Genomic DNA, 12,356 nt, shown 5'->3' with positions numbered 1-12,356 from the left:
AACCACTATTTGGAAATTAATTTGAAATAGCAGAGGGCTTATCTTGAATTTGGTAAACCTCATTCCACGAGGAATAATGCCAAATTCGAAATAGCCATTTCAAAATAAGTGCTGTGTAGACACTTATATCGAAATAGGGAGCCTCCAGCCTTCCCAGGGTGCCCTGGTGGCCACTCCAGCCTCAATCAAGAACACTGCTCTCCCTCCCCGCTCCCCGGAGCCCTTAAAGGGGTTGACTCAGCTCCAAGCCTGCCAACCCAGAGCCAGCAGTCACTGCCCCTGACCCAGTGGCCCCAAAACATGAGCCAGCAAGCCACTGGCAGCCAGCCCTCCACACCACTCCCCAGGAGCAGTCTGCCAGCTCCCAGGAGCCTTCCAGGGCCCAGAGAAGGTGGGTGCCTTCCTGGTCCAGGGTGGAGATCATGGACCTTATTCAGGTTTGGGGGGAATGCCCCCAAGGTCCATGATCTCCACACTAGATGGAGGAATGTGGCCATCTATGGCAGGATAGCTGACAGACTGGCCACCAAAGACCACATGAGAACCCAGGAGCAAGTTTGCATGAAGATCAAGTTGGTCCGGTGAGACTCCCAATCCTGAACTTTCCCTCCCCCTTCCACCTCCCTCCTCCCAGGTTTCCTCCTCCCCTCTCCCATTCTCTCTTCTCCCCTCTCCCGCCTCCTTTCCCCAATCTCACCAGAGTTTCATTCCTCCCCACCCCCAGTTTTGATAAATAAGGAGAGTTTGTGTTCATAAAAATACATGTATTTTATCTGACATAAGGAAGGGGGGCTAGGGAGGGGTAAGTGGAAGGATGTGAGGGAGGAATGAGGCACAAGCCCCCAGTGGGGCAGACCTGGGAGGCTCTTAGTGCTCCTCCAGGTGGAAGCTCTCCTGCAGGGCCTCCTGGATACTGACAGCCCTCTGATGTACCTCCCGGATGGCAGCCTACAGAAAGTGCAGCCAGGCTCGTAGCAACGTGTCCACGAGAAGCACCAGAGTGCCCAAGGGTAGCTCTGGCTCCATGTTGTAGAGTGCTGTGGTGTCCCAAGTGAAGGCACCCAGAGGATGCAGAGACAAAATGCTTTGCTGTCCCTCATCGAGGTAGGCAAGCAAGCAGGGACACCTGAGAACCGGCTGTCCAGAGGGGGTCCCTTTAAGGACATACCTCAGATAGCCTCAGACAGCAGCCACACAAAATAACTCCTCACCTGATGCCCTGCCGGACCTGGTTCCAGCAGGCCTTAAATGCGAGTCAGCATCCACTCAGTGTGGACGTGCTATTTTAAAATAGCAAAACGCTATTTTGAAATGCATTTTGCGTGTAGACGCATTATTTCGAAATAACTTATTTCAAATTAACTATTTTGAAATAAGATATTTGAAATAACGCTGTAGTGTAGACATATCCTCTGTCTGTATCTCTTATGATTAGATAATGTTCACTGCAAGGCCTTGCTCCCTGTTAAGTATTGCAAATTAAGTTGTAACCTTTGTAACTATTAATCTTGTTTGAAACTCTATACAATTGTTTGGTGTGAATGGAGGGGGTGTGTGAGTGAAAGCCATCACAGATGACCAGGTGATCAAGAAGTGGAAACTTTGAAACATCAATGGTGTCTTGAGGCTGAATTAAATTTGCAGCATTGATGAACCCTGGAGACAGGGGAAGACCCCACCAAGTGTGAAAAACAATCACCATCAAAGGAATACAAATTAACACCTCCTAAGGGTTGATTACTGCAGCATGACACTGCAAAACCCATAGACTCCAATGGGAACTATCATGGATAAGAAGGGAAGCTCTTACCATGGGACTCCGGGGGTTAGTCCTGCAATCAAACAGGGAGGAACTAATAGGGGAAGTGGAGCTGGGTGACAACCTGGGAAGCAGTGATCATGAGATGGTAGATTTCAGGATCCTGACGAAAGGAAGAAAAGAGAATAGTAAAATACACACCTTGGACTTCAAAAAAGCAGATTTTGACTCCCTCAGAGATCTGATGGGCAGAATCCCCTGGGATGTTAACATGAAGGGGAAAGGAGTCCAGGACAGCTGGCAGTATTTTAAAGAAGCCTTATCGAAGGCACAGAAAAAAAAACATCCCGACGCGTAGCAAGAGAGGCAAACATGGTAGGAGACCGGACTGGCTTACAGGGGAAATCCTTGGTGAACTTAATCACAAAAAGGAAGCTTACAAAGAGTGGAAACTTGGACAAATGACCAGGGAGGAGTTTAAAGGTATAGCTCGAGAATGCCGGGGGGTTATCAGGAAGGTGAAAGCGCAAATGGAATTGTGACTGGCTAAGGATATGAAGGATAACAAGAAAGGTTTCTACAGGCATGTTAACAAGAAGAAGGTGATCAGTGATGAAGTTAGTTTATGTTTAGCTAGAAGCCATCTTGTATAACAGAAACCATTTCAGCTTTTTGTCTTTGCACGTAGGCCAGAGTGAACTTTCTATCACCCCATGCGCCAGGCCAAGACAGATGTGCTATTGGAATGTGTTAATTGGGCTGGTTCAAAGAGGAGAGGTACTCCCTCGTACCTGTCCGCCATCATGTTGATAAGGCTTTGTTTTTCCTAGTCTAATTGATTATTTCTGTAATTGGATGCCTTGACGTCAGACTGTTTGGTTAAGGGTATAAAGATACTAGGATTGATTGTATTAGGTAGCCTTACTGGACCCGGCTTTGCTGAGACTACGTTTGGCTCACTTTGCTTTTATTGGCCAATAAAACTGTCTGTTTAGCCGCGTAAACTGAGTGAGGCGTTTGCTTCGACAATTTGGAGGTTCCACCGAGATTCCTAACGCGCCACTTGCCCGTATGGACGGACCGGCACTCCACTTCCAAACCTCTCAGAGCGCTCAATAGAAGGTAAGGAGATACCTGTTACGAAATCTCCTAGTGAGGGCTTGGGATTTGGAGTGACGGTCAGCCATCGGGGTAAGGGGAGCTACGGAATTCAATTTTGTGGAGCGGCTAACATTTTTGTCTGTCTGTGTCTGTCTTTGTCTATTAGGCCTGTCTTATGTGTCACAGTTCCAAAAGGGCACACCGGTGTCTCTAGTGAGGCAGCCACGCGCTGGACCCTCTGTGTTCGGACGCTAAAAGCTGGTGTGGTGCCATTACTCTCTCTCGGCACACGGAACTGTGGGGAAGCTTTGTTGTCTCTCTCTCTTATTTGTGGGCGTAGTACTGACCTCTGAGGCTAACCCCAGGCCATAGTGCCCCATTCCGCCAGGCTGTCTCCAGGCGCCAGGACGTGGTGTTCTGCTGGGCTGGGGCAGGTGCCGGAAACCCCTGCGAGGCAGGTGGACCTTGAGTCCAGTGCTTCGCAACAAAAAGGGAGGGGACCAGTGCGAGGAGGTGAATTCTTGATTCGGTGACTCGCAGAGCGAGCAGGCGAATCCTGATTCAGTGACTCGCAGAGCGAGCAGGCGAATCCTGATTCAGTGACTCGCAGAGCAAGCAGGCGAATCCTGTTTCGGTGACTTACAGAGCAAGCAGGCGGATCCTGATTCGGTGACTCGCAGAGCAAGCAGGCGGATCCTGATTTGGTGACTCGCAGAGCGAGCAGGCGGATCCTGATTCAGTGACTCGCAGAGCAAGCAGGCGAATCCTGTTTCGGTGACTTGCAGAGCAAGCAGGCGAATTCTGATTCGGTGACTCGCAGAGTGAGCAGGCGGATCCTGATTCGGTGACTCGCAGAGCGAGCAGGCGGATTCTGATTCGGTGACTTGCAGAATATGGTGTAAGCAGGCGGACTTTGGTTCGGTGTCTTACAGAATTAAGCGTGCGCGCAGAAAATGGGGGTAGGTCAGTCTACAGGAATTCCAGTGCCTTCTAAGGACAGTCCGGCTTTCTTTATGTATACCCACTATGGGAAAAATACTTGCAAGTTTCTGGATAAGTGGAATTTGTATACTCAAAATGACCCAAAATTGTAATTCCCATTGAAAGGGACTTTTGATGTAACTAAAATTTTACATTTAAGGGAGGCTCTTGAGGGTCGTGGAGCGAAAACTCCCGATCTGCAATGGTCTGCCTATCTACCATGGTATGAAGAAACTTTTAAAAGGCAGAAAGAATCTCAATTAAGAAGCTTTAAAGATACTCAGGAAAAACTGCAAACACAGATTAAACTGCTGAAAGAGGCTAGCACTCAATCAAAAGCAGTGATAACTAAGCCTAGTGCACCACCTGTTGGGCAATTGTATCCTTGTCTCCCAAACCCCGATTCACAGGATGACATGAATGATGTCCTGTGCCCCGCGTGGAATCCCCCGCCAGTACCAGACCCACTTTCAGCTCCCGAGCCCCAAGTAGTTTCAGGAAGCCAGGCTGTGACTGAGAAGGAAAAACAAGGAACAGGGGTGTTCCCGATTACATATAAGATTTCTGGGGGAAGCACTATTCTCCTCCAGCCAGCAACTCCTAAGGGACAACGATCAGTGGCACGTATTGAGTCGGGGAATAATAGCCCCGTCGCTGCTTATCCTTTACGGGAAGTCCCAAACCCACAAGGAGGGCGTATGCGGGTTTACCAACCCTGGACCAAAACCGAATTACACGCCATGGCCAAAGATTTTCCCTCAGTAGAAGAGGACCCGGTAAAATTTAAAGCAGAACTGGCACTAGTAATACGGTCTTATGATCCTAACTGGCAAGACCTTGATCTGCTTTTGAGGGTGATTCTGCCTGATGATAAGCGTAAAAAGATTTTAAAGAAGGCAGGCTGGCCACCTGGACCTATTTCAGGAGACCCAGATTTAGCAGCTAATAAAGAGGCTCTCACCCGAGCTAGAAATGGACTGCTTGATAGTATCCTTCAAGTCTTTCCCAAACTTCCGAATTGGGCTAAAATTAGCACCTGCAAACAGGAAGAAAATGAATCACCAGGTGCCTATTTAGAAAGGCTTACTAAAGTGTTTGAAAGGCACTCTGGCATTGAAAACCCAGCTGACACTGCCAAGCAAGCGCTGGGTGCCGCTTTTGTTACTGGACTGGATCCAGCTATCCAGACCCTGTTAAAACAGATAACCATTGGCTGGGAAACTAAACCCTTAGAGGAGCTTCTGACAGTGGCAAACCACTGCAGACAGTGTATAAAGGCTAAGCAGGACAAAGAACCTAAGCTTATGGTTCTGCAATCATTGCCTACTAAAACAGGCAGGGGTCGGGGGCGTCCCATAGAACGACAGTCACGGGGCTCACCCTGGTCTGGAAATTCTGCCGGCCGTGGCAACCCCAGGATAAATGCAAACACTTGTCACTATTGCAAACAGCCAGGACACTGGAAAAGCCAGTGCCCAAACCACCCCATGCAGCCAGAGCCTGTAGCTTTCAGACCCCCGCAGGGTCAGTTTACTTTAGCAACGGCTAAGAGTCAATAGGGGTGCCCAGAGGAGGATTGCAACTTCACCCTTTTATCTCCGCTTATTCCCCTGAATTCTGATGGCACCCTCACTTGCCAAGTTGCTGGACAAAACACCCAGGTTTTAGTGGACACAGGTGCTAGCAGGTCCACTCTCCAAGCGTCTTCTTTCTCTATTCCTATTTCTAACCAGGTTGTTAATGCAGTTGGTATTTCTAATCAAGTCATGCCTCACCCTGTTTCTAAACCCGTGTCTCTTGTCCTAGGACCTATTTCTGAGCATCATTCCTTTCTCCTAAGTCCTACTTCCCCTGTGAATTTATTAGGAAGAGATTTATTGTGTAGATTACGTTGCACTATTTTCTGTACTCCTGATGGGGTTTATCTTGAAGTGCCTGCACAGACCCGACAGGAAGTAAAGGACCTGCTGCAGGGTCCTGACACTGAACTATTTCCCTTAATTCCTGTTTCGGATGCTGATCTTTTGTCCCAGGTCCCCAACTGTTTGTGGCCACCACCCCAAACGAAGTGGGCAGGATATCAGTAGATCCCGTTTACATTTCTGTTGACAAAACTAAGTGTCTGCCCCGTATTACCCAATACCCACTGAATCCTGCAGCTGAGGCAGGAATTCAGCTTGTTATTTCTGATCTCTTGGCACAAAGTGTTCTTGTTCGCTGTACAAGTGAGTGTAATACTCCTATACTGCCTATAAAGAAACCAGGAAGGGACACCTATCGTTTCGTCCAGGACCTTCGAGCTATTAACGCTATTGTCATCTCTCAATTTCCTGTTGTGCCTAACCCGACCACTATTCTCTCCTCTATCCCACCTGATTCCACCCATTTTACTGTCGTTGATCTCTCCTCCGCCTTTTTCAGTGTTCCCCTCCACCCTGATTGCCAATATCTTACTGCTTTTACTTATAAAGGACAGCAATACTGTTAAACCGTTCTGCCACAAGGGTTTAGAGATTCTCCCACCTACTTTTCACAAATTCTACGGCAGGATCTCTCTGACATTACATTCCCTTCTGGTTCTACTCTTATTCAATATGTAGACGATTTGCTTCTTTGTAGCGCTTCCCTTGAGGCCTGCAGATTAGATTCTGTTGTACTTCTCACTGCTTTAGCTAATAAGGGTCATAAAGTGTCTAAACAAAAACTTCAGCTCTGCAAGCCCACAGTTCGGTATTTGGGCCATGACCTCTCGGCAGGGAGCCGTCACCTCTCTGCTGATAGAATCCAGGCAATCCTTTCTGCCCCTAAACCCACTACCCCCTCCCAAGTCCGCTCTTTCCTCGGTATGGCTGGCTACTGCAGACAATGGATTCCTAACTTTTCTCAGCTAGCCAAACCGCTCCAAGAGCTCACCCGTAATGCAACCCCTTCCCCTATACCGTGGAGATCTCAGCAAGACACTGCTTTCTCGTCTCTGAAACAAACACTAGCTTCTGCTCCAGCTCTGGGCTTGCCCGATTACTCCCGTCATTTCACTTTGTTCTGTCATGAAAAAGAAGGATGTGCTTTAGGTGTACTAGTGCAGAAACATGGTGATAAATACCGCCCTCTTGCTTATTACAGCACCTATCTTGACCCCGTTGCGGCCTCATTTCCACCGTGCCTCCGTGCAATTGCGGCGGCAGCACGGATTCTAGAGCAAGCAGAACCTTTGGTTTTACAATCTCCATTAACACTGGCTGTTCCTCATTCAGTGTCAGCATTACTTTTAAAAGGAAAAACCCAGCACCTTTCTAATGCCCGTCTTGTTAAATATGAACGGCTTCTCTTTGCTTCTCCCAATGTCTCTGTAATTCGCTGTGACTCTTTAAATCCCGCTACACTGCTCCCTGCACCCCATGAAGGGGAGCCTCATGACTGTTTGCAAGTTGTGCAAGCCGTCACCTCTCCAAGACCAGACCTGTTTGAAATGCCTTTCGATAACCCTGATTTTATACTGTATACAGACGGTTCTTGCTTTTATAATTCTAGTAGAGTTTTAGTAGCAGGCTATGCAGTTTGTACTGTCTGAGATGTCATAGAATCTGCTCCTCTACCTGCTGTTTCTTCCGCACAGGTGGCAGAATTAATAGCTCTAACAAGGGCTTGTCACATTGCCGCAGGAGCGTCTGCTACTATCTACACTGACTCCCGGTATGCTTTTGGCATAGTTCATGATTTTGGTACGCTCTGGAAGCAGCGAGGTTTCCTTACTTCCTCTGGCCACTCTATAAAGAATGGGCCTTATGTAGCCGCTTTACTTGATGCAGTACTTTTACCTTCAGCTCTTGCTATTGTTAAGTGTGTAGCTCATTCCTCTTCCTCTAATGAAGTTGCATTAGGAAATGACATGGCCGATCGGGCTGCTAAGGCAGCCGCCCTATGTCCTCCTCGGGCTGAAGCATTGTACCCTTCTTTCCCACCACCGCCAGCTCCTTTGCCATCTCTGTCAGAACTGGCCCTCCTGCAGGACCAAGCCCCAGAATCAGAAAAGCAGGAGTGGAGACTGGCAGGGTGCACCTTGCACCCAGACCATTTGTGGCGCAGCTCTGACGGCCGCATTGTTGCCCCAGTGCTCTTGCTACCTCACCTTGCCTCCGTGCTCCATGGATTGTCGCACGTTGGCAAAGGGGGGATGGTGGCAATCCTAAAGCAAAATTGGTTTGCTCCCAAATTCTCCCAAGCAGCAAAAGATTACTGTCTGGCTTGCCCTGTCTGCCAAGCCCACAACGTGGGTAAACCTGTAAAGACAGTTCCGGCAACCAGACCTCCGCCTTTAGGACCATTTCTGAATTTACAAATGGACTTTATTCAATTGCCTAAATGTCAATCCTTTGAATATGTGCTGGTTATTGTTTGTTTGTTTTCGGGATGGGTAGAAGCTTATCCCCGCAGGAAAGCGGATGCCATCACAGTAGCTAAGAAACTTCTAAATCATTACATCCCATCATGGGGAATACCCCTGGTGATCTCCAGTGATAGAGGTACCCACTTTACTGGACAAATTGTTCAAAAGCTGACAAAGTACTACTCTATCAGACAAGCACTGCACTGCCCGCGACACCCGGAGAGCGCAGGAGCAGTAGAGAGACGTAACGGGATTTTAAAGAACAAACTTGCTAAGATATGTGAGGACTCTGGTTTAACATGGGTAGAAGCACTCCCGGTTACCCTAATGAGCATGAGAGCCACTCCTAATCGGAAAACTGGACTCAGCCCACATGAGATTGCATGTGGCCGACCTATGAGACTGTTAAGCAGCCCAGACATTAACTTGGCTGATGCCATACTCATTAAAGGAAGCATAGTCAAGTATTGTCAGGAACTTATGAGGTGTGTACAGTCCTATCATTCACAGGTTAAGGACGCCTTCCAAGAGGCCCTGACTGAGCCGTGCCATAAACTACAACCAGGAGACTGGGTTTGCGTGAAAGTTCACCAGCGAAAGACTGCCCTGGAACCCAGGTGGAAGGGTCCCTACCAAGTCCTTCTGACCACCCATACTGCTGTAAAGTGCGAAGGATTGCCCACCTGGATTCACGCATCCCACTGCAAACCCGTCCTGGCCCCTACAGAAGTCGGCCCCAACAAGGAGCACCACAGACCTGGTACCGGAGACCCAGGTCCAGAAGCAGACGAGGATCAGCGCAGGCCTGGTACCAGAAATCCAGGTCCAGAAGTAGACGAGGATCAGCGCAGGCTTGGTACCGGCAATCCAAGCCCTGGAGCAGACGATCCTGAAAGACCGAGGCCAAGGTACCAGCTGCGGCCCAGAAGGACCTGCCAGCGATAGGTGAAGCAAACTACGAAGTCCTGAAGAACAGCCAGCATGAGGCTGGACAAACAATTCATGTTGAGCTTATGCTTAGTTTTGTTTTTAATACCTAGTAGTTATAACCTATATGGTTCAAATGTGTTTATGCTTTTAATGAACCAAATTTCCCAAGAATTTAATTCCACAGGTTGCTGGATATGTGCTCACAGTCCTGTACATTCAGAAGGAGGCATCCCAATGATTCCAGTTCCACTGAACAACACTCAAATGAATGGCCCATTGTTTAATGAGCTAAAGCCAAATGATACCTGGCAGGATAAAGGGTTTACTAGCCCAGGGTACATCTGCCTAGCTCTGACACCAGTTGGAGAATACTGCTGGACATGTAATAGTACAGGAGCCCAAGTGGGGAAAAGCAGGTGTGAGGTAAACATTGTCCTGAATGGAGTATGGAACAGAAATAACACCTGGGAAAATAACAAAGGCCCTTATGACTTTGGAATCGATGGGTACTATTTGCAATGGATGATGAAGCCCCAATGCCAAAGGACCTTAACAGCAAAGGTTGGCCATTACTTTATATATGGTCGCCGAGCATACAAAACACTGCCCAAGGGCTGGAGTGGAACCTGCTACATTGGAGCAGCCTTCCCAGCCATTCGAATCACTAACCATCTCCCTGGGAGTAGAATCCGAAATTACCGAGAGATAACAGAAACACAGCGGTTTTGGGGAATTGCGTTCCCAGGATTGGGTGTGGCCTATGCAGTAAGAGAAATTCGGAGGCTGGAAGTAGCTTTCGAGAAAGTAGCTAATGCCACAACCAAAGCTCTCCGTGCCATGAATATGGAACTAGGAGAAGTGAGACAAATGGTTCTCCAGAACCGGATGGCCCTAGACTATGTCCTAGCTAGTAAGGGCGGGGTTTGTGCCTTAGTAGGAAAGGAATGCTGTGTGTATATCACCGACACCAGCAAAGAAGTGGAGGAAGATGCCTCAGAGATTGAAAAAGCTGTGGAACGCTTAAGGCAGGGGGAAGACTGGACCCTCTGGGATTGGTTAAGAGGCTGGTTTGGACATGTTGGAACTTGGATTTTGCAAGGTGTAGTTTTAGTATTGGCTATATTCTTTTGTGCTTATTTTTGTTTCTTGTTAATCAAATGCTGTATTTCTTGTATTCTAGAAAACAAGGGACAGACCCTTACTAAAGAGAATGTGGAAGTAATGATGTTAAAATATGATGAGCAGAGAGAGGAACAAGAAATGTATATAAAGGCTTTGATGAAAATGGAGATGTAAAATGGTTTCATGGTTAGCCTTTAAAAGGCTAAAAGGGGGGAGTTGATGAAGTTAGTTTATGTTTAGCTAGAAGCCATCTTGTATAACAGAAACCATTTCAGCTTTTTGTCTTTGCACGTAGGCCAGAGTGAACTTTCTATCAACCCATGCGCCAGGCCAAGACAGATGTGCTATTGGAATGTGTTAATTGGGCTGGTTCAGAGAGGAGAGGTACTCCCTCATACCTGTCCGCCATCATGTTGATAAGGCTTTGTTTTTCCTAGTCTAATTGATTATTTCTGTAATTGGATGCCCTGACGTCAGACTGTTTGGTTAAGGGTATAAAGATACTAGGATTGATTGTATTAGGTAGCCTTACTGGACCCGGCTTTGCTGAGACCACGTTTGGCTCACTTTGCTTTTATTGGCCAATAAAAATGTCTGTTTAGCCGCGTAAACTGAGTGAGGCGTTTGCTTCGACATCAGAGAGGGTGTGCGGCCCCTAATGGATGAAGGAGGTAACCTAGTGACAGATGATGTGGGGAAAGCTGAAGTACTCAATGCTTTCTTTGCCTCTGTATTCACGGACAAGGTCGGCTCCTGGACTTCTGCGCCAAGTGACGCAAGATGGGATGAAGATGGACAGCCCGTGGTGGGTAAAGAACAGGTTAGGGACTATTTAGAAAAGCTAAACGTACATAAATCCATGGGTCCAGACTTAGTGCATCTGAGGGTAATGAGGGAGTTGGCAAATGTCATTGTGGAGCCTTTGGCTATTATTTTTGAAAAGTCGTGGAGATCGGGAGAAATCCGGGATGACTGGAAAAAGGCAAATGTAGTGCCCATCTTCAAAAAAGGGAAGAAGGATGATCCAGGGAACTAGAGGCCGGTCAGTCTTACCTCGGTTCCTGGAAAAATCATGGAAGGGATCCTTAAGGAATCCATATTGAGGCACTTGGATGAGAGGAAAGTGATTAGGAATAGTCAGCATGGATTCACGAAGGGCAAGTCGTGCCTGACCAATCTGATTAGCTTCTATGATGAGGTAACTGGCTCGGTGGACATGGGGAAGTCAGTGGATGTTATATACCTTGAATTTAGCAAGGCTTTTGATACGGTCTCCCACAATATTCTTGCCAGCAAGTTAAGGGATTGTGGATTGGATAAATGGACGGTAAGATGGATAGAAAGATGGATAGAAGGCCGGGCCCAGCGGGTAGTGATCAATGGCTCGATGTCAGGATGGCGGTCAGTTTCTAGCGGAGTGCCCCAAGGTTCGGTTCTAGGACCGGTTTTGTTCAATATCTTTATTAATGAGCTGGATGAGGGGATGGATTGCACCCTCAGCAAGTTTGCGGATGACACTAAGCTGGGGGGAAAGGTAGATACGCTTAAGGGCAGAGATAGGATACAGAATGACTTAGACAAATTGGAGGATTGGGCCACAAGAAATCTGATGAGGTTCAACAAGGACAAGTGTAGAGTCCTGCACTTGGGACGGAAGAATCCCAAGCATAGTTACAAGCTGGGGACCAACCGGTTAAGAAGTAGTTCTGCAGAAAAGGACCTGGGGGTTACAGTGGATGAGAAGCTAGATATGAGTTAACAGTGTGCCCTTGTAGCCAAGAAGGCTAATGGCATATTTGGTTGCATTAAGAGGAGCATTGCCAGCAGATCCAGAGATGTCATCATTCCCCTTTATTCGGCTTTGGTGAGGCCACATCTGGAGTATTGTGTCCAGTTCTGGGCCCCCCACTACAAAAAGAATGTGGACACATTGGAGAGGGTCCAGCGGAGGGCAACCAAAATGATTAGGGGGCTGGAGCATATGACTTATGAGGAGAGGCTGAGGGACTTGGGTCTGTTTAGTCTGCAGAAGTGAAGAGTGAGGGGGGATTTGATAGCAGCCTTGAACTTCCTGAA

General features: G+C 47.8%; 1 long non-coding RNA gene across 2 annotated transcripts; it reads left to right on the top strand.

Moving 5' to 3' along the window:
* Positions 1-2,717: 2,717 nt before the first annotated feature.
* Positions 2,718-10,891, top strand: LOC142831101 (uncharacterized). 2 transcript variants are annotated; one of them, XR_012906769.1, is made up of 2 exons: positions 2,718-2,881; positions 8,739-10,891. It is a non-coding gene; the product is annotated as an uncharacterized LOC142831101 (long non-coding RNA). The 2 variants fall into 2 exon arrangements; XR_012906770.1 differs by lacking the exon at positions 2,718-2,881 and adding an exon at positions 3,612-3,758.
* The last annotated feature ends 1,465 nt before the right edge of the window (positions 10,892-12,356 follow it).

Source organism: Pelodiscus sinensis, chromosome 12, assembly GCF_049634645.1.
Source record: "Pelodiscus sinensis isolate JC-2024 chromosome 12, ASM4963464v1, whole genome shotgun sequence".
NCBI classification, from domain to species: Eukaryota; Metazoa; Chordata; order Testudines; family Trionychidae; genus Pelodiscus; species Pelodiscus sinensis.
The sequence above is the reverse complement of the archived record's forward strand: the minus strand, read 5'-3'. Positions and strand labels throughout refer to the sequence as shown.